Genomic DNA, 23,459 nt, shown 5'->3' on the forward strand with positions numbered 1-23,459 from the left:
CTATATCCAGTCAAGAAAGGTAGGAATCATTGGATAGAGGGTAACAAGAAGTAAAACTCATGCATCTGATTCATGCTTCCAGCTTCATCCACTTTATCATAAACACAAGTAGCATATCATTGAGAGACGAAAACAGCAGTAGACTGGAGTGGTGGAGTGAAAGGAAACACATACAGATAAGATACACAGCAACTCCATAGTGATCGTATATTTTAATATTATATCCTGGAAACAGCAGTTTAAAGTGGCAACTAATAATGGTTGTCCCGAAAAAAAATTCTAATTACACTTTCTACCTTAAGATGTATTTTGTTTATTTGTGTAAGTGGGGATCTGAAAGCCATTGCTACGAAAAATCCTGCTGGACACAGGAAGGACAAAACAAACATTTACAACTGTGGCAACTTGTCCGCTTGTGGCTACACTACGAGAAGAGTAGAACGCTGTACACTCCTGGGGGCACTCGCTAACTCTGCCATGCTAGTCTTGCATCCGAGAGCGCTGCTCATGGCATTCTAATGCACAGATGAGTAGCCACTATTACATGGGTCTTTAAACAATTTCTTTTTCTCACAGTTCAGGAGGCATAGAGAAATGCATTTTGTCTTTACATTGATGTTTCCCTACAAGGACACAGCAGTGACACACCTACAATGTTTATGCAGGGAGCTTGAGGACTTGTCAGAGCTTGCCCACTTGCATATCCGACACTACTGATAGATGGGCTGCAGACACGTGCTTTTAACAGAACAGCACCCACTTCCATTGATCAACTGCCAACGGACAGAATAGCAGAGATCATGGCCCTCCCTGATTACCTGATGCAGCCGCCCACCTGATATTGTCAGTATAGAAAAGTACTCTTCTGTGACTGACCTAGGAAAGAATATTGGAATAGCCCTGGGGGGGGGGGGGGGGGGGGGGGTGTTGCACCTTTTTTGAGGCGGCTGCGCGGGCCGGCACAGGACTGGAGGCCGAGGCCCGTTGCTGCCGCAGCAGCCTCTGTGACGTGAGGACGGTTTCCTGACCTGCTTCACACTAGCTTCACCGGCCGGTAACAGTAACTGCACTGCAGGCTGCCGCTGCATGCAGTGCACACAAACGCGGGACTGTGCAGCTGTGCCTGCTGCCTGCAGTAGTTACCGTAACTGCCTCGCCCTCGCTCACACTAGTCCTCCAGGACCGTCAATCGGTGGTAGCGTGTGCGGCGCACGCGAGCGCCACCAATGAGGGCCCTGAAGGACATTTTTGGCCAGCCCTCGCCGTAGCAGTGACGAGTTACGCGCTCACCGCCCCCCACGCTCGCCCCTCGTCATGTCGAGGAGTCGGAGTCTTGAAGGGAGACCATTCTTCTTGCTGCCTGCTTTACTGTCGGTCTTGCAGGCAGCCAGGCACGCACCTTGACCACAAAGCAAACAAGAAAGCAGAACGTGGGCACGTAGGCAAACTGCACCTGTGGAATATAACCGGGCAAAAATGATCTCAATGCATAGCACTGGCGGCGTGGCATTCAGAGTCACGGCCCACAAACAAGTCTATAGACATGAACATGGAGCCGGGCTTAACATGGACATCTGTCTAGAAATATTTTGATGCTGAGAAAGCTCTTACCGAGTACTATACTACAGACTCTGAATTCATGGATGACTCAGTGATACAGCCAAGGAGACAACTTGAACAACTCTTTGCTTCTGGTAGGTACTGCACACCGTATTGCTATAGTATTTACTTATTTATGGATTCAGTGTTGTGAACACGTTTTTCAATATTAAGGTGTGTCCAATAGGAGTCTGTTTATTTAAACTGTTGATTTGAGTTTAATAAAATACACCCCCCCTCCCCCCCAAAGGGCAGCAATCTGAGGGATAGCCCCGGGCGCCACAAGCGCTAGCTACGCCACTGGAAATAGTCCAGTTAGATACCAAAGATTGTAATCTGAGAGGACGGAGAACTCTGCATTCAGAAGGAGACCAGGGTCGACTTGCACAACGTGGAGCAATCCTTCCTTCAACGAGGCCTCCTCTTACCGGGGGAGAACAGGGGCCAAAGGAAAACGGGACCATCTCTAATCCAGATTTTGGAAACATGAGGTTATGCAGCTCTGATACTAAGGTGACAAAGGGGAAAGCTTTAGATGCAGTAAACCGCAACAAGTCTTAAATCTCTGAAACCACCAAGCCTTGGTGGAATGTCATAAATGGAGGCGTGGCTGGGGGCTTTACGAAGCCCTTTATTCGTGTACTGTGAGGGAAAATACGGTTCTCCGCTCTGTCCACCACAAAACGTGATTGAAGGGTGATGATGAATAAACACAGACTTGGGCAACCAGTTCAGACGAATGCAGAGAGATGACACTCTGTCGGGAAATGAACATCCGAAGGAAAAGTAGCTCTTAACAACCAATCATATAAGCAGGAAAACCTCGGTACAATGGAAGCAAGTTCCTCCTTCAGCAATCAGCAAACCTTTTGGCAAAACTACCCTCTGTGCAGAAAAGAGAAAAAAAGGAGACCCTTGTGTGAGAAGTTGGCCTGGTATATGATGTCCACTATTCTAGTGGGCACCTTGCACCAGTCCAAACAACCCTTATGGTGATGGTTGTAAAGTCAACCTTATAGACCAGCTATCCTAGTGGTGGCATGGATAAAGCAGTCTTAGGCTAACACTTCAGAGAGCATGTGAAGCCAATTATTTTACCAATTATAATCCCTTGAATAACAAATGAAAGGACACCACACAAGGAATATATCAAATATATATGTATTTATTACTAACACAACCCCTCTGCACTCTTTATGAGGTCAGAGTTCGAGATACAGCACAAGATACTCAATAAGCATACTATAAGTTGCACAAATACAATTCTGCCCTATGGGCCTCATGAACAATATACTAAAGAAGTGGTATAAGAACCACTTCAGGAAAGGTGAGTAGGCCTAGGGCCTAGGAAATCGCTGGGGCTACGCTGATCAACCAAGAGATTGGAAGTAGGAGACCCACAGGATGCGTGTGCAGTGTCTAAACACACATGTGAGTTACCATAGAGTTTCAATGGTTCAAAGTTGATTTCGGACACTTCCGGGGGGACTACGGGAAAACGCTGTTAATCTAGGACACTTGGATAGTTGTTACCCACGGGAGCACCGGAGTACTCGAGTTACCTAACCCAGGGAAGCCGGGTTTATAGGTGTTCTTTCGTGTCGGGTTTCGTCGCTGAATCCTATGGAGAGCTGCAAGCAAGTGCTGCAGGCAACCAGGAGGAAAGTGTCCGGATGGATCCAAGGGTGGATCGGAGTGGAGAAGAACCTGAAAGCAGAGGGGACAGAGTCTGGATGTGAACAGAATACGGTCCCTACCTCGCATGCCCCGACGTTTCCCTCGAGGTCCCGAACCTCGCGGTCCGATCCGTCGGCGTCCCTGGCAACCCGGACTCCATTCTTGTCTCCCTCATTGCAGAAACCAATCAGGAAGAACGGAAAACTGGAAGGACTCCCGAGTAACCCCGGAAGTCCCTCCCCTATTCAGAGACGGAGGACGGGAAAGCCAGAAACGAAGACGGCGGGGTGTGCAGAGAGTTCGACTCGTGGCCGGAGACGGACTGCGGTGACCCTGTGAAGCCGAACGGAGAAGAGGGAGAAGACGACGAAGTCTGGACGGAGTCCTGTGGAGGACGCTGGAGAGCGGCCGTGACTCGCGGGAGAGTTGAGGCGGGGGCATGCGAGTAACGAACCCCTTTGTATATCTAGCGTGTAAATAGCCCTAGTGTAAACTGACACCACCTCCCTTCTTCTCCCGATCACTGTATAAAGTGTAGAGCAGTCACTCTCGGTCACCGGCACTTGTATAATATTCCCCGCACTGATTCCGCCCTCCAGCACCCTCCTCTCCTCCCCAACTGTATCGTTTCCCTCCCCATACCTCCCTCACGGTCCGCTTTCCCTTCTGCACTCCTGGTGACGGTATTAGGCACCAACGCTGTTAAAAGCAGTCAGACTAACGGCCCTTTCTTCTTTCTCTTCTAGCCCACCTCCGAGGATCTACCACCCACTGCAGGAACCACAAGACTGGTGGACGACGCCCAAACCAACGTCCGGCCGAGTTACAGTGCACTTCGAGGAACCGTCGTTGAGACCTCCAGCCAAGCACCTTCCCTGTCGGAGCTACCCCTGTCCTTCCTTTTGCCTTATCAAAAGACTCTGTACACGGATAAATAAAGAGACATAGCCCACTATATACGGCCTCCACGCCTGTTATTCCGGCCCGCACACCCCCCACGACAACAGTTAGTGTCAGAAGTGGGATTGCCCGGAAGCATGGAGGCCGCGGTAAAGAAACTCGCAGAGACCCAGGAACAGCTGGGGAAGATGATGGAGCAATTCCTCAAAACTGCCGAGGACGACCGAGGTCAGTTGCATGACGTACTAAAGGGTCAAGGGGCGGCCCAGGACCAAGTTATGGGAAAGCTCACGGACGTACTAGGCCACCAAAGACCTGTCACTTCCCTCCCCTCAGTGGTTCTCCAAAAGTACGTCCCGGGCGAAGACCCGGACTTCTTTTCTACTAATTTCGAACGGCTGGCCCAAGCCGCTGCCTGGCCCCCTGATCGTTGGGGACACTATCTAGGTCCACTGCTTACCGGCGAATTACAAGCTGCGTATCAACAGGCCAATGTCCAGGGACAAACACCTTATGCCGACATCAAAAGTTGTATCTTAGAACGTCTAGGCATAGACGATGAAACCTACAGAGTGAAGCTACGTCAGGCCAAAGAAGGACCACAAGAAACGCCAAGAGCACTGTCTTTCCGCATCAGGGATCTGGCCGATCGCTGGTTACGATCCGCCTCGCCACGAAAGAAGACATCCTCTCCAAAATATATTTGGAACAGGTTCTAGCCTCCCTGCATCCTTCTACCCAAAAATGGGTTCGCCAACACGCCCGTCTCACCTTGGAGAGTGCGGTAGAGATCGCCAGCGTTTACAGCCGGGCACAAGACTTTCAGAGGCCAAAAGATGAACATTCTCACCGTCCCCAGTCTCATAACCCGACCCGAACGCCGAGACCTCCCCTACCCAAGAAACCGGAGCCCGTCCCTTTGTTCCCGTATCCTGTTATGCCGCGGGCACCCCCACCTGGTCCTCAATGCTATCACTGTGGGGGATATGGGCACATCGCCCGAGTGTGTCCCCAGAAAGAAGAACCAATGGAGGTGGGCCTCGCCCGGAACTTTGTATGCATCACTGCAGAACCAAACCCTCCTAGATTTCACTGCCCGGTACGGATCGAGGGACACCCTGTTCTAGCCCTTGCTGATACGGGCTGCAGAAAAAATGTACTTCGTCCTCAGGAGCTGCCAAACCCTGTGGGACCAGTAACCGGTACAGTAGCCATCCAGTGTGTGCATGGTGACACGAAACTATACCCCACCGCCCTACGGATCAGGGAACTACGCTAACCGTTGGCCTTATTCCGACCCTCCAGGAGCAAGTAATACTGGGCAGCGACTACTCTGGACTTCCCCGTCTTCTCCATGAGACCACCGACTCCTTAGAAAAGTGGTGGTTGGAGGCCCCGTTTCCCCACGACCAACCCGGTCAAGAAACCTCAGACAAACCATACAAATCAAAAACCCAAAAGAAGAAAGAGAAGAGGGGCTACGCCACTGTATATCCCGTCCGAGCGGAAGAACACCCCTGGGAGACCGACAGGGAATTCCGCGCCGCCCAACAGGAGGATCCCGTCCAACAAGACGCATGGGGACGGGCCCTGGACAACGAAGACCCACTACAAGTAGGTCCCTATTTCTTTAGAAAGAATGGCCTTTTATACAGGAAGGGAGGGGCACAACAAACACCACAGTTGATAATCCCGGGACCCTTCCGAGACAAGGTGTTGTTTCTCGCCCACAGTCACCTGCTGGGGGGCCACTTTAGCGACGAAAAGACAGGACAGGCGATTCTGGAAAAATTCTATTGGCCAGGCATCTACCAGCAAATAAAGCAGTACTGTCGGGCATGCCTGGTGTGCCAAAAGAACAGCAGGTATCGACCCCCCAGAGCACCCCTACAGCCTCTACCCCTTATCGATATACCCTTCAGTAGAGTAGGGATGGACCTTATAGGCCCCCTGTTGCCCTCCAGAAGCGGTTGTCGATACGCTCTAGTACTGGTCGATTACGCCACCCGCTTTCCAGAAGCTGTACCTCTAAGACAACCCACAACCCAGAACATAGTAAAGCCTTGATCTCGATATTCTCTAGGGTAGGCTTCCCTAGAGAAATCCTAACCAACCAGGGGACCCCCTTTGTGTCCACCCTTATGAAGCAGGTGTGTTCCCACTTAGGTATTAAGCAGATAAGGACCTCCGCTTACCACCCCCAAACAGACGGACTTGTTGTGCGCTATAACGCCACCCTAAAGACTACCCTGAAAAAGCTGTTGGGCCTTGAGAGCAGGAGGTGGGAGGAGATGCTACCGCTAGCTCTGTTTGCGATCCGCTGCAAGGTTCAGAGCAGCACAGGATATTCGCCCTATGAGCTCTTATACGGGCGACCCCCACGAACCCTGTTGGATATGGCCAAAGAAGCCTGGGAGGCTGAACCAGACCGAACCAGACCCCTCCCTGAATATGTAGAGAACCTCAAGACACATTTGGGGCAAATCCGGGACATCGTAAGGCAGAACATGGTGACTGCACAAGCCAACCAGAAGCACCAGTACGATAAGGGCACCAAACCACGGTCATTTGTCCCAGGACACCTGGTTCTTCTCCTGATCCCGTCATCAGACCACAAACTATTGGGACAGTGGCAGGGCCCTTTTTCCATCCTACGACAAGTGACGCCGGTTACCTATGAGGTTGAAACAGACCCCAACAGACATACCTCACAGATTTACCATGTAAACCTACTGAAACCCTGGGTCGGTCCTCTTCCTGTACTGGGTAGTACAGAACCCGAAACGGGTTTTGTCCTATGAGGTTTGCATGGACCAGGATCTGCCCGAAAACCAAAGACAGGATCTACGGAAGTCCTTGAGTACACTACAACAGTTCTTCTCCTCCTACCCGGGCCGCACCTCTGTAATCAAACATGCCATCATAACCGAGCCCGGAAAAACAATACGGCAACGACCCTATCGGGTCCCTGAAGCCCGTAGAGCCATCATCCAGGAATACGCCTGGGGGTCATAGAGCCGTCTATCAGTAGCTGGAACTCACCCATTGTACTAGTCCCAAAGCCTGACGGTTCAATCAGATTTTGCATCGACTTTCGAGAGGTGAATAAAATCTCCTCCTTTGATACGTACCTCCTCCCTCGTGTGGACAAGATGATCGAACGTATAGGGAAGGCCAAATACATCAGTACGCTGGACCTGTGTAAGGGGTATTGGCAGATCCCGTTGAGAGAGGAGGATAAAAAGAAAACCGCGTTTTCTACACCCGAAGGACTGTATCAGTTCACCATGATGCCCTTCGGCCTTCACGGTGCTCCCGCTACTTTCCAAAGAGCTATGAATCACGTGTTGCAGCCACATTCCCGTTATGCGGGAGCCTATTTGGATGACATAATCATCTACAGTGACGACTGGGGGCAACACCTGCATCACCTGCATGAGGTCATCTCCTCCCTGGGTTCTTATGGGTTCACCATTAACCCCGCAAAGACAACCCTTGCTGCCCAAACAGTTAAGTACATGGGTTATCTTTTAGGTGAGGGCGTCATCCGACCCCAGAACAATAAAATCGCCGCCATCCAGTCTATCCCCTCTCCACAAACACGAAAAGAACTCCGTGCCTTCCTTGGTCTCTTGGGGTATTATAGGAGGTTTATCCCTAGTTTCTCACAGACTGCGACACCGCTTACTGATCTTTTTAAAAAGTCAATGAAGACCGAAGACGCACTGAGGCATCCTGACTCTAGTATGCTACGAGCATTCCACCTCCTTAAACAGTCCTTGATGTCCGGTCCTGTGCTTATCAGCCCGGACTATTCCCTACCTTTTATCCTCCAGACCGATGCATCAGAACGGGGTCTGGGGGCTGTTCTATCACAGAGGGACCACAACGGCGATGAACGACCCATCCTTTTTCTGAGCCGAAAGTTGTTTCCTAGGGAGACGAACTACGCGGTGGTAGAAAAAGAGGCGCTGGCCGTCAAATGGGCGGTAGAAAGCCTCCGGTATTATCTGGAAGGACGTGAATTCGTCTTGTATACCAATCACGCTCCATTGGAATGGATGGCCCGCAACAAGGGACATAACAACCGTGTCCTACGTTGGTTCTTGTCCCTACAACCCTATATATTCAAGACGTTGCACCGGAAAGGCATTGCACAGGGTAATGCTGACTACCTATCCCGATACCCTCCCCCTTCAACCCGAACAAGAAGGACAGCTAGGGGAAGGGGATGTGAACAGAATACGGTCCCTACCTCGGGTGCCCCGACGTTTCCCTCGAGGTCCCGAACCTCGCGGTCCGATCCGTCGGCGTCCCTGGCAACCCGGACTCCATTCTTGTCTCCCTCATTGCAGAAACCAATCAGGAAGAACGGAAAACCGGAAGGACTCCCGAGTAACCCCGGAAGTCCCTCCCCCTACTCAGAGACGGAGGATGGAAAAGCCGGAAACGAAGACGGCGGGGTGTGCAGAGAGTTCGACTCGTGGCCGGAGACAGACTGCGGTGACCCTGTGAAGCCGAACGGAGAAGAGGGAGAAGACGACGAAGTCTGGATGGAGGGCTGGTGGAGTTCTGTGGAGGATGCTGGAGAGCGGCCGTGACTCGCGGGAGAGTTGCGGCGGGGGCATGTGAGTAACGAACCCCTTTGTATATCTAGCGTGTAAATAGCCCTAGTGTAAACTGGCACCAGCTCCCTTCTTCTCACCGATCACTGTATAAAGTGTAGAGCAGTCACTCTCGGTCACCAGCACTTGTATAATATTCCCCGCACTGATTCCGCCCTCCAGCACCCTCCTCTCCTCCCCAACTGTATCGTTTCCCTCCCCATACCTCCCTCACGGTCCGCTTTCACTTCTGCACTCCTGGTGACGGTATTAGGCACCAACGCCGCTAAAAGCAGTCAGACTAACGGCCCTTTCTTCTTTCTCTTCTTGCCCACCTCCGAGGATCTACCACCCGCTGCATGAACCACACGACTGGTGGACGACGCCCAAACCAACGTCCGGCCGAGTTACAGCGTGCTTCGAGGAACCGTCGTTGAGACGTCCAGTCAAGCACCTTCCCTGTCAGAGCTACCCCTGTCCTTTCGCCTTATCAAAAGACTCTGTACACGGATAAATAAAGAGACATAGCCCACTATATACGGCCTCCACGCCTGTTATTCCGGCCCGCACACCCCCCACGACAACACTGGGTCACTAGCCAGTGACCAGGAAGGAACCAGGAAGGAACCAGGCGATGTCAAGATGCAATCAGGTGAAGAAGTGAAGCTTGTCTCTGCAGCCACATGGACCAGGAGGCGTCGACGATGACCAGGCGCTGGATACGAGCTGTCCTACGAAGGCTCTCTGTGACTGCGGTGTCGGTATCTGGATTTAACCCAACAAGCCTTGGTAACCGCAAACCACGCAGGAAGTGAATATGGGCTTCTGTGCAGACCAGCAAGGTCTGGGGCGCTTCTCCTTCACAGGGAAGCTGTAGCAAGACTGGAGCAACCCGGCAAGTGTTGTAAATTCAAAGGATTGTCTTCGTAGGGCTCACTAGCCAACGGGCTAGCAACCGGGAAGACGCGTTGAGCTGAAATGCAGGCGCAGGCCCCACGCGGCACTCGACGAGTGTGGAGGGCTGAGCTTCGGTGCAAATGTTGCTCGGGTCGGAGGCTTCTCAATCCCCAATGCACAACTTCGAGGGCACCTCAGGAGCTTCACAGGTAGCAAAAAGCAGGTAGTTCAGGATGTCCGGTCCCACGTCGCACGTGTCCGCCATGTGTCCCAGCTTTGCTGTGGATGTGGGTCGGAGTCAGAAAAGTCTAGGAGTCTAGTCCCTGGGTCACTAAGTCTTCGGGATCCGGCTGGAGCGTCGACAAAGCAAACCGGCAAGTTACTGTTGGTACCTGTTTGCACAGGGTGGTCACTCCTTGACCACAAGGGAGATGTCTTCAGTCTTCCAGTCGATATGGAACGTAGAAGGTCCAAGAGTTCATGTCAGAGTTTCTTTCCAGGATAAGTCTAAAGTCTCTAGACTCAGCTCCTATCTTTATACTAAACTAAGGGGCTGGATTACCTGCTAGGTTCCTCCTGTGGGTGGAACCTGGGAAGGGGGTGGTTACACCCCTTTCCCTTTGTCCAGTTTCGTGCCAGAGCTGGGGCTGGAGTGCCCCAGCAACTGGTTTGAACCGGGCTATGCGTGGAGCACCTTGTGTGCCCCAGGCAGTGTCTCATTTCTCAGCTCTCCCTGCCCCAATACACTAGAAGTCTGTCTGGGGAAGTGCTAGCACCTCCCAAGGAAGGAAACCTATTGTCCAGGCATCCCCAGTTTCATCCAGCAGCAGGAGGTCAGACTCGTGTCTGTGGCAGCAGCATCCATTTTGTGATGCTGAGGCTCTGTTTAACTTTAACCGGGTAAAGCAGTAACTACATGCCTTCTCCCTCTAGAAGTGTGGGATGCTACCCCCGCCGCCAGAACTGGCGGGGAGGGGGGGGGGGGGTTAGTATTTCAAAGTGTATGACACCTTACACAACATGTTTTGATAAAGCCAAACCAAAGTTAGCAATAACCGCGAGGATTATAATGCACTTAAGAGTATATGGTATGGCTAGGTCATAGAACAGCTATAAGGACATGGTTCCGAAAGCTGCAGACAGGCTCAGCTCATGCTAGAGCACCATCTCAACTAAAACTAAGCACTCTGCCTCCAGGATTGTTAAGGCCTGCCATAGGAGTGACTTACAGGTATATATGTGTCTATATATAAGGGTAGATATAGGTATACTATATCTAAGCAAGGGGTGATTACACAACCTTGCCCAAGCTGAGTGATCAGCCTGTGGTGTCAGTTTGGATGGCCAGCTAGGGGTGGCATAATACATGCTGCAGCCCCTGGTAGGCCTTGGATGCACCTATGCCCTGGGTACCTATGGTACACTATACAGGGGCTCACAAAAGTGACCCAATTAGGTATGTACCTAAAGTACATGGTATGAATTTAGAGAGAGAACAGCTGGGCTGTGGGTCTGATTAGCAGGCCCACAGCCACACTAAAGTCGAAAAACCAGTGAATCACAGCGAAAAGTGGGGGTGACCATAGGAAGCAGACCCTACGCTCCTACACCTTGTGCTAACAGTTTGATTTGATTTGATGTGGATTTGTAGAGCGCGAATTGCTGCCCTGAGGCGTCCAAGCGCTAGTAATAACCAGAACCTACCGGAGAGACAGATAAGGAAAAGGGTTGAAGTTAAATGGGTGAGTTAAAAAGGAAGGTTTTAGGCTGTTTGCGAAACGCGGTGAGATTGGAATTGGCTCTGAGGTGCAGTTGAAGGGCATTCCAGGTTCTGGAGGCGTTGTGGGCGAAGGTCCTGCCGCCGGATCTGGATCTTTTTATTCTGGGAGCCACTGCTAGAAAGGTCTGGCTGGAGCGAAGACTTCTGTTGGGCGTGTAGTGAGTGACTAGGTCACGAGTAATACTCGGGCCAGTGTCCCAGAAGGCTTGATGGGCAATGCACATTGCCTTAAAAAGAATTATTTGGCGAACCGGTAGCCAGTGACACTGACACTGACACTGCCATGGGCCCCAAACCTAAATGTTATCCTGTGAAGATCCCGGGTAAGAATTCCATAAGGTCTATGGAACACAACAAGTCCCCCAGCTGCAGCATTAAGAGGATATGAGGTAACCTGACCATCTGAAGTGATCTCTTGGGAATGAAGTGGCAGATGTTTAGGTTAATAGACAAGCTGCTCTTCCCCTAACAATCATAAAAAAGCAGGTGCTAAACCAAGCACTAATCTCCTCCTCAAGGATCCGTTTCTGAATCCTCAGCAGTCGGCCAAGTGAAATAAATGGTATAAACACTAAACAATTATGAATGGTGTCCCTCTGCTCCTTATGGTGATTTGTGTTACAAAATCAAACTATAACCAATAATTTCCAACTGTTATTAATAAAAATTCTTCATTAATTCCAAATACAGCTTTACATCATTAATCTCCAATTAAACACTTTAGTCCATGAGCTCACTGCTTGAACATGGCATTCCCAATCCCAATGGGATGCGTTTATTTAAGAGCTCAGCAATGTGTTTTCCACATGGGGGGGAAAAAACAGCAGATGGTTGTGTTCCAAAGAACACAGTGATGGTACAACCACCATAATAAACCTAGCTGAAGCCAACCAGGCACAACGGAGCAGATGTACACAACCCAGGATACAGTAGAGTACAAGGGAAAATATAGATATATACACAGATATACAAACAAGCAGACCAATAGAGCTGTGAAGATAGACAAGTAGGTAGACAGAGGGACAGGTAAATAGACTGGTAAGTAGACAGACAGTTAGATAAACTGGTAGGTAAACAGACAGACAGGTAGAGAGAGACTGGTAAGAAGACATACAGACAGGTAGAGACAGATAGCTAGAGAGACAGACCAGTAAAGAGCCAGACAAATAGATATAGACAAATAGGGTTGCATATATAGAGCTGTACAGATAGATAACTAGCTCGACAGAAAGATAGACAGGTAGATAGATAGCCAAAAAAGACCAGAATTTACGTAGACTGGTGGGTAGACAAACCCCAGTCACTGAAATCATAGCCCCTGTACTGACAGAGATATGTAATTCAATGTTTCTCTCCAGTACATACCCGACTATTTGGAAAAACACCATACATAAACCCCTCCTGAAAAAATCTTATTTGGATCCCGAGGACACCAAAAACTATAGGCCCATTGCCAGTCTGCCTTTCCCAGCGAAAGTGGCCGAAAAACTAATGAATATTCAAATTTCCAAGATCACCACCAACTAGACAACACCCAATTTGGATTTCGTAAAAGTCACAGTACCGAGACCGCACTGATCAAGGCATCAGAGGAAATAAGATCTATCCTTGACCAGGGAGGGACGGCAATTCTCATCCTGTTGGACCTTAGGTCCCCATTTCCTTCTAAACTCTCTAGTCATCCATTCCCCCAACAGGCCACTCCGATCTTCCAATGCCTACCTTCTGTCAGTGCCACGGACCAAAACTGCCTCTTGTGGCGACCAACGTTTTGTTGTCTCGATGGCAAAATTGTGGAATTCTCTCCCATTGGAGATCAGATCTTGCCAAACCTTGCTGGCTTTCAGAAGAAAAATAAAGAACTGGCTGTTTAATCAATAATTCTGCTTCTCTCTGTCACGTCCGTAGCGCCGAGACGCCTTTGGGCATTTGCACGCTTTACAAGTTTCAAAAATAAATAAATAGATATATTGGTAGACAGACAGGCAGATGGACAGAAATGCAGAATAGATAGATAGATAGAGTTTCAAAGATAGACAGATAGTAAATTGTAATAGATGGTGCAGCTTTAATTAATTAGCAATATAATAGGTACATTTCTTTATAAGCACAACATAAAAGAGCACTAATAGCAGAATAGAAAGCCATATAAGCATGACAAACCGGATACATTTTTTTATAAGTATAATTGTAGGCTTCAATTAAAATGCATACCACCAACATGCAACACAAGTGCAGATATAAATGCACTTTGTTGCGTGCATATTAAAAAGAGGATTACTTAATAAATAACTTTTTCAAATAGTCACAATCTGGCATGCTGTGAAACAGCAGAAGTCAGATAAAGAAAGACTACTGAAAAGAAATTTACAACATCATTAGCTGGAGACAGGAAAACGCTGGAATGTGCCCTGTGATCATGTAGGAGAAGCGTGGCTCAGTGGTTAGAGGCGGCAGACCCGGAAGCTGAGATCGACCGTGGACCAGGGTTCGATTCCCCGCCTCGGCGGGTCTCGGGCTCAAAATTCCACGGACTCGACAATTCTCGCTCTGGTGCCTACTCAACTCACGAGGTCACACTCTGCGACTCTGGGCAATAGCTTGCTTAATCTCCACTACGGCCCCTCGCGGCGGGATGCCTGGCTTTCACCTTGTGGACACCCTGCCGGGGTTTCTCACAGGGGAATACCAGGATGGGTTCCCTAAGCAAGCGCCGGGACGCTTACGGGCAGCTGTGCGCTTTACAAGTCCAGCACATTTACATTTACATTTACATTACATATCTGGTAGCATCCTGCTAGCAGATCAGGCTGAGAATACAAAAGCCGCACTAAACAACAAAGTGAAAGCATAAACACTGTCACGGAAGGGAACTACCTTGGGTGTGGATGTGCACGCTGTTAAAGAGCAAAATGCAGGCCCTCAAAGTGCAGTTAGTCAGTGGATGAAGTAGGCTGGCCCAGTGCCCCAATGCTGAAGGCTGTAGTGGGCGGAAGCAAAATGTGAATAACGCAGCAGACCAATGAATGGAAAGAGGTGGCTGAAACCCCCTTTAAGTATGTATATTATAGATATACTTTTAGTAAAATCAAAAAGTTGTTCTAATACCAAAACTAATTATACATACAATTTGTTTTAGGTCTTGGCAAATGTGAGACCTAATCCGGACCGAGATGGGGGCCAGTTAGCATGTCCTGGGCAGCGACCCAGGTGCAAATAAGTCTAGCAAGCGCCCTGGCTCCAAAATGCGCTCACATTTCTTCTGCGCAGCATTTCCTCCCGTCATCTCCTCTGTTGGTAGGAACATCTTTTCACTCAGATTGAAGGGAGACTGGACACAAGAGTATGGACTGGTGCAAGTATGCTTAACAACCATTCCAGGGGTATGATGCAATATATATTAATACAATCGAATCATACAGAAAGTGACTAGAGTCTTGCAAGGGAGAAGAAAGAACCATATAAAAAAATAAAGGAAATAGTCTAATTTATCAATAAAATAAAATATATTAAAGTCTAATTCACCTTATGACCCCAAAAGGCTCCTTCCAGCTCCTATGGTGTCTGACGCCGCAATGAACATTATTTTATTAGTATTATAATATGTGTGTTTTTTACTAGGACTCTTCCAAAGTTGAAGGCTGCTGCGAGGAGGAGGCAGCGTGGATTCCTACAACTGCAATAAGAGAATAATATTTTATCGCTGCCACAACCTGCGCCCGTTCATTTCACATGCATTGTGCTGACAGTTCCAAAGCCACAACAGGGTTTGGCGTTATCCTCTGTAGCAATAACACCACCCAAGGTCACAATGTGCACGAGAATCACATTCCCCGCATTGCTGACTCTGTGCCACCCCGAGGTCCCGTTAATTAAGTCGTGTGCCAATACCATGGCACCCGGGGCATGGAGCAAGCGGACTGGAGAACCGTTAAACGCGTTTGGCAGTAAAGGCCATTACTGTATCTCCCATGAACACTACCCAAGTGGCCTCGGTGTTATCTTGTCAGTGGGTGTGGGAAGAGGAGTGTACTGGAGAATCAACAAAGATAATTCTAAATTTACAACGTGCTCGTTAGGGACAGAATGTTATCGCTTGCTTTGCCACGCAAAGCACGTGATAAAACAGGTCACCCCTTGTCAAGATTAGACTTGGCGTTCCTGGGTTTGATTGTTTTTTTATTTTTTTAAATGAGGGATGTTCCTGCTAAACACACAAAAAAAAATAACAGAGAAAAACTGTATAAACGATCATTTGATATTTAAACAGAAGGGGTAAAAGCAACCACCGTAAACTGTAGCGGTGATAACTACCCCTCACTGCACGTGACGCAAACAGGGATCGCAGATGAGAGGAGGCTGGGGGCAAGAAAAGTCTTACTAAGGAGCATCCTCTTGGTGGGTAATGTTCCCTCTTAATTACACCGTTGTTAGTTAAAAGGAAAGACATGAATCCCAAAATAATGCCGACTTTGATTATATAACTAGCATTGGGCGGTCAGTCTACAGGGGGCAGTATAGACAGTATACTAATCTAAGTCCAAAACTTTATTTCTCCTCGAAAATCGAGGCGGCAGATAACAAAAAGTAAGGAGATTTTTTAAATAGTGAGAGAATTCTCATCCCCCAGATCGGTGGCTAGGACTTTCACCCCCTATGAGATATGGGTGGGACACTTTTTGCCTCACTCTTTTTTGATCAAATCAAAAAGATTCAGGACACCTTCGCCCCTTACCTCCCTGCTCTAGTACCAGTTATTGAGCCCACCTCCTCTCTCTCCCCTGGACCAGGGTCCCATCTTTTACCGAGTTGCCCCCCCTCCTCCCCTTGGCTAGTTCATTTGAAATTATGAAACTTTGAAGTCGGGGGCTCCCTCTGACCCAAACCCAGCTACCACCCTAGCATCAATAGCTGTAACCATCAACCCAACTGTAAAACGGATATTGAATGTTTCCCTGAAGCTTGGGCTGGTCCCCGCAAGGTGGACGAAGACGCTAATACTCCCCCTCCTGAAAAAGCCCACTTTGGACCATTTCTCTGCAAAACGTTAGAAAAATATGTCAACTCGGTCACTACCCACCTTCGTGGAAACTAACCACATACTGTATCAGAGCCAATCCGGGTTCAGGTCAAACTTCAGTACTGAAACGGCGCTGGACATTCTAGACAAGGGTGGCAAAACTGTACTGATACTACTGGATTTATCGGCGGTCTTTGATACCGTCCCTCATGACCGACACCTCATGAGGCTCCAGGAATCCGGTTTCGGGGAGACGGTACTCAAGTGGTTTGCTTCTTTCTTTACGGACCACCAACAAACAGTCTGGGCTCTGCCTTTCTCAGCTGCCATTGCCCCCTTAAAGGTGGGAGTCCTGCAGGGCTCTATCCTCAGCCCTACATTGATTAATACATACATGTCCCCCCTAGCGAATCTGGCTGAGACTCATGAGGCAAAAATAGTGTTATATGCAGACGACACGTAGCTGCTCCGCACCTGCGATAAAGACGCAGACTTCAGAGGCAACGCGATCAGCTCCTGTCTATCCGAGGTGTTTGAACAACCTAACAAACCTATGGGTCTGACACCTGAGAAACTAATCAGATAATTGCATAACAGCAACTCATTGGTATGCTGAGATGAAATCAGAGAGCAGGGTTCTGATTCAAGGCGTCATACAGAAGATGGTTATCCTCGTGTTAGCGGAGTGCGTACCTATGTTAGGATTCCCATCAAAAGCCATGTGCAAGTTGCCAAACTCTGGAACTGTATGCCGCCAACTCTAGGACAGATACACAATCTTCTCTCCTTCAGGAAGTCTCTAAAAACTTAGTTGTTCCAGCACTAGCCTCTGTGTCGTCTTACTTAGCCAGCTTTGTCACACCCCCCCCTTGCGCCGGGATACTCTTACGAGTAGCCACGCGCTCTTCAAATACCCTGGTAACACAACATAACAAAGTCCCAGACCATCCCTACCCACTTTGTGCATTCTCAAGACAGCAACATTCTTCAGCCACACCAAACAAGGGTGCTGAAGGTTTGCGTGGGCAGCCTACTATGGTAATACTAGTGTCTCAGAATCTGGGGATGGTGGCCATGTTTGAATGGGGAGGGAAGAAACAGATGAAGGACAAAGTCTCTAAAGTGGGCTGTCAGGATAACGTAAAGACTGAGGATTAATAGTAAATGATAAATATTAGAATTAATAAAGATTAGAATTAATAAAGAGCAATACGGATAATAAACAGTTATAGATTATAGATAACAACTATATTCTACGCGATCATTTAATCCATGGGGCTTAAGGGTTTGCAAACGGAAAGTCCATTCAAGTGCTTTCTGTAGTAGCAGTTTGCGGTTGTCAATCCCTTCGGTGCGAGAGACACATTCTAGCACGATGAATTGCAGTTGTGCTACGGTGTGGTGGAATTCCTGGAAATGTGTGGCAATGTTAGATTTTTCCTGTTTCGTACGTATGTTGGACTTGTGTTCGTTAATACGAACCTTGATCTTCCTTTCAGTTTTGCCAACGTATAGTTTGCCGCATGGGCATTTTAGGGCATAGATGAGGTTCATGGAATCACATGTTGCGTTCACACGTAATTTAATAGAGTTGCCTTTCATGGGATGTTTAATTTGATTTCCTCTGATTATGCAATTGCAGTTATTACAGTTCTGGCATGGTTGGGTTCCTTTGAAATTTTGTTGAATGGTGGGTTGCGAGGAGAGAATCTCTTTGATGTTTTTACCACGCGTGTGAGCGAACAGTGGAGGGCTGTTGAAAATGTTCCGAAAGTCTGGTTCTATTTGGAGAATAGACCAATGATTAAGAATGATTTTCTTGAACTTATTGGTGGCAGTGGAGAATTTTGAGACAAGAACCATGCGTTGAGTTGGAGGTTTAATGTGTTTGACTAGACTTTGTTGTTTAGTGATGTTGGCAACACGTATTTCTGCTTCATTGAGGATTTGCCTGGGGTAACCTCTATCTAAATAACGTTGGTGCATTTCTTTGATGCGATTGTTACAAGTGTCTTGTTCGGAAACAATGCGTTTGATACGCAACATTTGTGAGAAAGGCAGATGTTTTTTAAGAGACCCTTGATGGAAACTGTGATAATGTAATGTGTTGTTGCGGTCGGTGGCTTTACGATGTAAGTCGGTGACTATTTTCTGGTTGTGGATTTTTACCAGCACATCAAGAAAGGAGATTTCTGTGTCACTTATCTGCCAAGTGAGGTAGATACGTGAGTCCTTGGTGTTGAGGTCTGTGAGGGCTGCGATGAGCTCTTCTTGTGAGTCTGCCCATAGGAAAAAAAGATCGTCTATGTATCTTACATACATTTTGATTTTGCCATGGAATTTCGGGTTTTCATAGATGTGGGTTTTCTCAAAATTTTCCATGTATATATTGGCGTAGGTAGGAGCCGCACAGTTTCCCATCGCCATTCCTGTAAGCTGAAGGTACCATTTGTCATTTTCCTGGAAATAGCTATGATACAGTGTGTAGATCATAAGTTCCATGAGAAATGTCTGCATTTTTGGGTCAATGTTGCTCTCGAGTAAGGCTTGTTCAACTGCTTCAATGCCTCCCTGATGAGGTATAGAGGTATATAGTGAACTGACGTCGGCTGTGCATAGGATCAATGGTTCATCATTAGTAATTTCAACTGAAGCAAGTTTATTGAGAAATTCGGTAGTGTCTTTTATGTAGCTTGAAGATTTGATAACCAAAGGTTGAAGATACCTGTCTAGATATTTGCCAGTGGGCTCATGGATAGATCCTTTTGTAGATACAATAGGCCGAAAAGGTGGGTCAAGGAGGTTTTTATGAATTTTCGGGCTCATGAAAATTTTGGGGCTTCTGGGATATTCTTTAAACAAATACTTTTTTGTACGATCTTCAATTATCCCTGATTGGTGAGCTTTGTCAATGATGTTCAGTAGAGTGTTTTGAAACTCTTTAGTGGGATTGTTATTAATCTCCATGTAGGTGTCGGGGTCTTGGATATGTTCAAGTAGACGTTGTGTGTACATGGTTGTATTCATAATTACAAGAGCTCCACCTTTGTCGGCTTTGGCACATCGAATATTCGGATTGTTAGCCAAGGATTTCAATGTATCACGGTCTTTTTGTGAAGTGTTACGATGTTTGCTGAGATTTTTGAAATTCATTTTGGACAAGTCGTTTTTTACTAGGTTCTCAAATAGATCGATGCTTTTGTGGCTCTGGGGGGCCAGATAATTACTGGCCCCCCAGAGCCACAAAAGCATCGATCTATTTGAGAACCTAGTAAAAAACGACTTGTCCAAAATGAATTTCAAAAATCTCAGCAAACATCGTAACACTTCACAAAAAGACCGTGATACATTGAAATCCTTGGCTAACAATCCGAATATTCGATGTGCCAAAGCCGACAAAGGTGGAGCTCTTGTAATTATGAATACAACCATGTACACACAACGTCTACTTGAACATATCCAAGACCCCGACACCTACATGGAGCTTAATAACAATCCCACTAAAGAGTTTCAAAACACTCTACTGAACATCATTGACAAAGCTCACCAATCAGGGATAATTGAAGATCGTACAAAAAAGTATTTGTTTAAAGAATATCCCAGAAGCCCCAAAATTTTCATGAGCCCGAAAATTCATAAAAACCTCCTTGACCCACCTTTTCGGCCTATTGTATCTACAAAAGGATCTATCCATGAGCCCACTGGCAAATATCTAGACAGGTATCTTCAACCTTTGGTTATCAAATCTTCAAGCTACATAAAAGACACTACCGAATTTCTCAATAAACTTGCTTCAGTTGAAATTACTAATGATGAACCATTGATCCTATGCACAGCCGACGTCAGTTCACTATATACCTCTATACCTCATCAGGGAGGCATTGAAGCAGTTGAACAAGCCTTACTCGAGAGCAACATTGACCCAAAAATGCAGACATTTCTCATGGAACTTATGATCTACACACTGTATCATAGCTATTTCCAGGAAAATGACAAATGGTACCTTCAGCTTACAGGAATGGCGATGGGAAACTGTGCGGCTCCTACCTACGCCAATATATACATGGAAAATTTTGAGAAAACCCACATCTATGAAAACCCGAAATTCCATGGCAAAATCAAAATGTATGTAAGATACATAGACGATCTTTTTTTCCTATGGGCAGACTCACAAGAAGAGCTCATCGCAGCCCTCACAGACCTCAACACCAAGGACTCACGTATCTACCTCACTTGGCAGATAAGTGACACAGAAATCTCCTTTCTTGATGTGCTGGTAAAAATCCACAACCAGAAAATAGTCACCGACTTACATCGTAAAGCCACCAACCGCAACAACACATTACATTATCACAGTTTCCATCAAGGGTCTCTTAAAAAACATCTGCCTTTCTCACAAATGTTGCGTATCAAACGCATTGTTTCCGAACAAGACACTTATAACAATCGCATCAAAGAAATGCACCAACGTTTTTTAGATAGAGGTTACCCCAGGCAAATCCTCAATGAAGCAGAAATACGTGTTGCCAACATCACTAAACAACAAAGTCTAGTCAAACACATTAAACCTCCAACTCAACGCATGGTTCTTGTCTCAAAATTCTCCACTGCCACCAATAAGTTCAAGAAAATCATTCTTAATCATTGGTCTATTCTCCAAATAGAACCAGACTTTCGGAACATTTTCAACAGCCCTCCACTGTTCGCTCACACGCGTGGTAAAAACATCAAAGAGATTCTCTCCTCGCAACCCACCATTCAACAAAATTTCAAAGGAACCCAACCATGCCAGAACTGTAATAACTGCAATTGCATAATCAGAGGAAATCAAATTAAACATCCCATGAAAGGCAACTCTATTAAATTACGTGTGAACGCAACATGTGATTCCATGAACCTCATCTATGCCCTAAAATGCCCATGCGGCAAACTATACGTTGGCAAAACTGAAAGGAAGATCAAGGTTCGTATTAACAAACACAAGTCCAACATACGTACGAAACAGGAAAAATCTAACATTGCCACACATTTCCAGGAATTCCACCACACCGTAGCACAACTGCAATTCATCGTGCTAGAATGTGTCTCTCGCACCGAAGGGATTGACAACCGCAAACTGCTACTACAGAAAGAACTTGAATGGACTTTCCGTTTGCAAACCCTTAAGCCCCATGGATTAAATGATCGCGTAGAATATAGTTGTTATCTATAATCTATAACTGTTTATTATCCGTATTGCTCTTTATTAATTCTAATCTTTATTAATTCTAATATTTATCATTTACTATTAATCCTCAGTCTTTACGTTATCCTGACAGCCCACTTTAGAGACTTTGTCCTTCATCTGTTTCTTCCCTCCCCATTCAAACATGGCCACCATCCCCAGATTCTGAGTCCTTCCTCTATGTCACGTTTAATTTAATCCACCTCCCTCACAACACGGAGTTTTCCAGACCGTCGCGTTATCTATTTTGACCGCCACGGCGCGTACCATGTAGTAAGTACTGGGCCTTATACAGTCCTCTCCAGGGGACGTTATGGATATTCTATATATCACCCACCTTTTTTATTCGGTATCACACACTCGCTAAATTTTTCACCCGCACCTAGGTGCATTTATCACGCGTTTTCATCTGTTGATTCACCCTGTGCTTTATTTTACCCATCTTGTACTCCAGCTTTAAAGTTCCTTTGCACATATCTTAATCGGCACATCATCTCACTATATTGATCGGCACCCATTAACTATTTAAACGGCCATCATCGATCCTGGTTTTCAAACCTTCTTTAACCTTCCCAACCCTGACACGGGCTCCGTTTCTTTCTTTTTTCAGCTTCTCCTTGACAAAGGGCGCGTAGCCCGAAATGCATTGGAGTCTTATGGTTTCGCTGTAATGATATGTTGACAATATCAATGAACTCTTTGAACTTTTTGAATTGAAAAACTTCAAAAACATCAAATAAACCTATTTTGAATTCGACATATTGATTCATTTCTATGAACAACCCGGAGTGCCTCCATGAGGGGATGTAAATGCAAATCGTTTGCTTACACTATCTCATTGATATCTCATGATGTTTGACGGTTACACCACCCTCAAGTGCACCCTTCCCGAATAACCATTAACTACACCCTCGACCAAACGTGCTGTGCACCTACCTTTTACTCATATTGTGAATACTAGTGTCTTCCCACATCAAACACAGATATCCAGGTTGAAGTAGCCATTGTACTCACAATAAACCCAGACACAACAATCTGGTAGGACAAAGGTAGGGTTCTTCAGCGAAGAGGCAGAGGATACAACACAAGAACTGCCTTGGTGCCCTGCTCGCTTCATTTCAAGTGTCATATGTGGTTCAGCTGACCTGTCAAGCACATTTTGACACTGTGTTGTTAAAGAGGATACACACAGTCCCCACCCTTGGGCTGACCTCAAAGAAGTCTTTCCTGCCTTTTAAGGACTATTCAGACCTGTCAATCACAGTGGCCTATTGCTTAGCTCCGGAGACAATTATCACACCTATTCAAATGATATTCACTTGCTGGGAAAAGTCAGAGAACAATGCAAATTAGCCTCAATAAACTTCAGACAGGGAAAAAGTAACTTTCTAAAAGTTACTATATACAAAAAAATCCAACTTCACTATTGGATAGTATTTTTTAATAGCTATTAAAATAGTTCTTTAATTATTTTTCTGGGTTTACAGTATGGGACTGTTTTCTGGTTTTCTACATAGAACAGCTAGGCCTGCCACAGAAAAAATAGCTTTTCAGTGCTAGTCACTGTACGGTCATGGTAACCTTACGTTTCTACATGTCCTACATTTAAATACCATGCACAATCCATGTGAGTCAAAAGGCCTACATAGGGGGCAACTTATTAGTATTTAAAATGGAGGTTTTGAACTGTCAAAAGCTAGACAGTTTTGACACTGTTACAATCAGGCTATACAGGGTAAGCCTGAAGCCATGTTTGTA

The 23,459-nt window shown here is 46.8% G+C and overlaps 1 protein-coding gene across 1 annotated transcript in view; it reads right to left on the bottom strand.

The window, feature by feature from the left end:
• The window catches only part of SMS (spermine synthase), a 711,777-nt gene that overhangs the window by 396,671 nt on the left and 291,647 nt on the right, over positions 1-23,459 (bottom strand). The gene's annotated exons all lie outside the window — the stretch shown is intronic.

Source organism: Lissotriton helveticus, chromosome 8, assembly GCF_964261635.1.
Source record: "Lissotriton helveticus chromosome 8, aLisHel1.1, whole genome shotgun sequence".
In the NCBI taxonomy this organism is placed as follows: domain Eukaryota; kingdom Metazoa; phylum Chordata; class Amphibia; order Caudata; family Salamandridae; genus Lissotriton; species Lissotriton helveticus.